Here is a 4890-nt window from a genome sequence, read left to right on the forward strand (position 1 = left end):
GCTCTGCCCGCTCCGACCCCCTCGGGGCCCCCACCGGCTGGCCGGCCGGCTGGACCCGCTGTGTTTGATATCCGCCCCCTTAATCGCTGGGGCTCCTCTCCAATCACGAGCAAAAATTTATATACTTTTGGCGGCGGCGGCGGCAGGAAGGGGAGAGGCAAATGTATTCGAGCGAGCAAAGTGAAATGCCGATAAAATTTAATTTCTGTCTGACAAACATGCCTTCTGAAAAGGAAAAGAATCAATGTACACTGTGGGGGGAAAGAAGAGGGCTTGTTTTATACAATTATGCAAAATTGATTGTCGCTACTTAGCTCCATCCTTGCACTGTGATAAATATGTTCCTATATGTACGATGTATATTGTCATTGCCCAACAACAAAATATTTCGTATGTAGAACTTTTCCACTCTTGCCCTTCATTCGATTCAAGGCGAAAAGCAAGTGCTGTAAATTTAGAATTTTGAATTGTATCGTAATTTTACGACATATCTCCAGCGAAATTTTTTTCCTGTACTTGGTACGACGCACACGCACAGTGTGACACGTGGACTGAACATTACCCTACCCTACGTCGTCAACGTACTCTTTCTCCGTTATTGTATGAACTGTTGGGAGAAAGAAAACAAGCAGGTCGTGTGTTTTGTGTAAGGGCTGCCTTTTTTCCACCTGACCCTCACACACACGCATTCCCCGCGGCCCAACCCAGCGCAGCCCAGCGCAGCCCAGCGCAGCCAAACGCAGCCCAGCGCAGCCCAGCGCAGCTCTCGGTGCCTCTCCGATTTCTCTGTTTGCCCAGCCGCGGAATGGAGCCCAGCCCAGCCAAGCCCAACCCGGCCTGGGCCCGCCCGGCCCCCGGGCCCGCATGGACACACGGGCTCGTGCTGTGTGCCGCCACGGCTCAGCTGTGCTGCTCGCAGTAAAACAGGTGCCGCACCGCGCAGCGCCGCCTCGCCTGACAGAGACCCATGATCCGGAAATTTTTCACACCACCCGGGGGTCGCACCTTGCTGCTTGGGAATAGACTGTTAGAGTGTGCGGAGGACCTTCTCTGCTGCCGCGCCCCCCAGCAGCGCGCGCGCGGCGCGGACTCGCCGACATGTGGACTACATTCCAGATGACGGGCCTTTGGGACCTAATTTTAATGTCCCACCCGTGAAGCTGCTGCCAGCTAGAGCCGCGCGCGGGCCGACGAACGGTCCGATATGTGGGTTACCCAGACACACCTCTCAAAAATTCCCGCGCCGACCTAACCACGCCGCACAGATTAACCGTCCAGTAATTTGTGCGACAACGACACCTCAGACCTACGACACGGTGAAACGTGCCGGGACCGGTACCTCTGTTCGTAATAAGGCGCCGTGGACCCTCTGCACTGTGAAAAATAGATGGAGGTTTTACGTGAAATTTTTCCATGAACGGTCGTAAAATTTACATACATATTTAGCAAATATTAAATTTACAATATAACATTGTAAATCAACGAGCATATCTTTTACAGTTAAACAATGACTTCGAAAAAAAGTACGAAGCCTATGAAGAACACCCTGTTCAATGAAAAAATTACCTGGATTCGAAGTGAGCATGACTTTGTTCGCTGCAGAACAAAGTTTCTCCTTAATTGAAAGACATTTCAACTGTTTCCAAAAACACATACATTCGTAGCAAATGTCTAACCTTTTCAAAGAAAACAAATTGATGGCCGCGGATCAAGTTACTGACACAGTCAAAACAATATTTTCTGTTTGTATGGTTGCTACTGGCCACATTACTGCAAGAGGCAAGTACTCTGAAAAACCTTGCATTTTAGTATGGAAGCATGAAGTTTTGAACATAAGCTCTCAATACCACTTAGACACTTTTGGCCAGATATTGAACAGTTATTAAACAACGTATAAAAAATGTCGCAAAATACATTTTAGCCCCTCTCAAGGCAAAGTGGCCAGGAAAGTGTACCTCACACGCCTCTTAGCCTATGTAGCAAGTCCCAATTCTATTATAAAACTAGAGGCCAGTTTTTATTTTTTTAAACGTCAATCCTTTTCTGCTGAGATAACGATGCTTAGGGATCGTCCAGAAAGTTCGTCCGTTTTTCTCACATTCATTCGGCAAATTAGGCGAGCTAGCAGGCGCCTGCGAGACACTGGGTAGGCATCCCCGCAGCACTCGCATGAACTGCAGACGAGACGTTGCCTACCTGCCAGGCGTTAAAGGAGATAGCAGAGACTGATAGCTATTGACTGCCCTACTTTCTGTACAATCTCTTAGTGACTTTAGATCACATATTTTGTTTTTCCTCGTGTGCCCTTTCAGTTCATCGTATAGCGAGCTTGAACTTTTACAAGGTGATAGTTCGTGACAGTCTCAGGTCCATGCAATCGAGCGCCCACGCCCACCACAAGGCTCTTGGACCTCACCGGCCCGCTTCCGTGTCTCTTCCTCTCCTGTTCGGTAGCGGTGCAGTGACCCCGCACAACTCCTCGTGGTCCCGGCGCCACCCCAGAGAAAGCATGCCGAGTGCAACAGGCGCGTGCGTGCGTCGTGTTGCTGTGCATAGCTGGGCTGGGCGCAGTGTCACCGCGCCCGCTCATGCAACAGGCCGCGGTGCCGCACAACACATGGGTCTCCACGCCCCGCCCCGCCCCGCCGCGGGGCCGCGCCCTCCCGTGGGTGAGTGTGCGAGTGAGTGTGTGCGTGTCCTCCCCTCCTCCTCGCCCACGGCAGCGGCGGTTGCGGGGCGCGGCTAAAGGGGAGAGTGAAGGGAGAAAGGGATCAGGAAGAGAAGAAAGTCCGGTGCGCAGGGCTGGGCGGCGCTGCCTGGGCGCGCCTCCTGATAGTGGCGGCACAGCCTCCACACAAACTCTATGATTGAGCAGGCCCCCCACTCCCCCCCCCCACTCCCCCTCCCCAGGGTAGATCTGCACACGCACGAATAACAGTATCTGTACCGCCGGCAGGCCCCGGGCAGGGAGGGGGAGGGGGAAGCTGCTCGTCGAAGGAAGTAGTGGTGGTGGCCGTCAAGGAGGAGGAGGAGGAGGTGGTGGTGGTGGTGGTGGTGGTGGTCGCGGCCGTGGCCGTGGCAGTGGTGGAGGGACCAGCGGCTGCCCCGACTGCTGCGGCGGCGGTGGCGCGTCAGACAGGTTGGCTGCCGGAGTCTGGGTCAGAAGGCGTTCCGAAGGCGTTCTGAAGGCGTTCCGAAGTCTGGCCTGCTGGTCCGGTCCGGTCCACGCGGGCCCGCACTGAGCCAGGACGGGCTCGGCGGCTGCTCGACAGGTGGTGGTGGGGGCCCTGCGCTGCCCAGCAGCCTTCCCCCACCGTGCCCCGCCTGCCCCGCCTGCCCCGCCGCGCCCGCCGTGCCCCGCCACACCCCTCGCGCCGGCGGCGGGCTGGCGTGCGGTCGCGGTCCTGGCCCAGCCTTCCTCGTTGGGCCATCCACGCCCGGGCCCTCTTCACTTCACTTCCAAGCCGTCAACGGCGAGGTGCAGCAGAGTGTGCCGGTACGGTGCGGGCCGCGTGAGCGTTAGCGTGTGCGCCAGCGCGACAGAGACAGTGCGGGAGTGCAGTGAGTGTGAGTGAGAGAGAGTGTGCCAAAACTGCAAGAGGACAACTTCTGGAGACTCGCGCCATCATCCCGGCGCCTGTACTTCTCTCTGGATCTGGACTAACCGACCTGCAGGTGCGTGTGAAAAGTGTCAGTTCATCCACGGCTGTGTACCGCCGGTGCCTCCAAGTGAATCCAGGACTCCTTTGGTGTCTGCCCGTGGGACATGACTAGATCAGCGGGGTGCTGCACGAGCGGATACTTCAGTGAACGGCGGGGCACTTTATGCCTTCCGCAAAGTGACTTTCATCGTCCCCGAAATAGTGAATAATCCCTTCCACATCCGTGATCCGGCGTTCCGTGCCGAGGTCCTGGATACGCCACGGTTAGGTTGAGGGAGGGCGGGAGGGCCCTTCAGGGTCGGCGACGACGGAGTGGTCAAGCCCCCGGGGAAGGTTCCAGGCGGCCCAGACCCGGCTGACCGCGCTGACCACCTAACGGGACGGGCGACACCTGCTTCTTAGGGAGATGCTCGCTTTGGATACCCGGCGGCGTAAGCGTTGCAGCACCACAGCCTCTCTGCTGTGAGAGATGACTGATAGCAGATGGCGCGAGTCTCCACATGGCGGCCCGTACGTAAAGCGGGCGTTACAGTAGTTGTGACCTCTTGAAAACGTTCATTGTTGTTCGGATGATAGTTACCCTCGTGTGCAATAAAACAGTGGGGGACAAAGGGCCCAATTGGCGCCATTGATCGCGTCATGAAAGTTTTAAGCATCAATTATGCACTGCAGTGAGTGGCGCTACTTGTTAATAAAACGGGCGAAGTAATAGTATCGATACGCGGTTCCACTCTCGCAAGGAACAGCTGCTCGGCTGGCGAGGGGAGCACGAAGGAAGTCCGCCCCGCCCCGCCCGCCGCCCTTCCGCGCGAACGCCCTGGCTCCTGGGAGATCGCTTTGCAGTCCGAGACAAACGCGCGCCAACGAGGTATTGGCGTTCCGGTTGCCAATCAGAAGCTCTCGCTCGAGCCAAACTACTCTGCCGCCTCGCTGCCGCCGCTGCGCCCGCTGCAACAGGGCGTTGGCGAGCGCCCGGGCGCCTGGCGCTGGCGCTGAGATCGGGTAGCAGCCGAACCGACTGATTAATGGCTAAGCACCGGATACTATTTTCGTCAGAGATCTGATTCTTATTTTTCTCACATTTAATTTGACGAGAGAGTAGATAATGATTGCCGGCAATTTTCCATGCACTTACTATGTAATGTAGACGCCGCTCTTTTGTACTTGTAGTGACAAGTCCATACGCGTGTGCCCGCTGAGGCTTGTCCCGGGCGCGGTCGGACGGGGC

General features: G+C 56.2%; 1 protein-coding gene across 2 annotated transcripts in view; it reads left to right on the forward strand.

The window, feature by feature from the left end:
- The window catches only part of LOC113203260 (uncharacterized), a 61235-nt gene that overhangs the window by 4715 nt on the left and 51630 nt on the right, over positions 1-4890 (forward strand). Inside the window, exon 1 of one of the 2 annotated variants that reach the window (XM_026417844.2) lies at positions 3415-3675. The exons of the other annotated variant lie outside the window; for it this stretch is intronic. The gene's annotated coding sequence lies outside the window, so the exon portion shown is untranslated. Of the gene's footprint in view, positions 1-3414; positions 3676-4890 lie in introns of those variants that run through there. 2 annotated transcript variants of the gene reach the window in all.

Source organism: Frankliniella occidentalis, unplaced genomic scaffold (genome assembly GCF_000697945.3).
Source record: "Frankliniella occidentalis isolate FOCC.00 unplaced genomic scaffold, Focc_3.1 Scaffold41, whole genome shotgun sequence".
Classification (NCBI taxonomy): domain Eukaryota; kingdom Metazoa; phylum Arthropoda; class Insecta; order Thysanoptera; family Thripidae; genus Frankliniella; species Frankliniella occidentalis.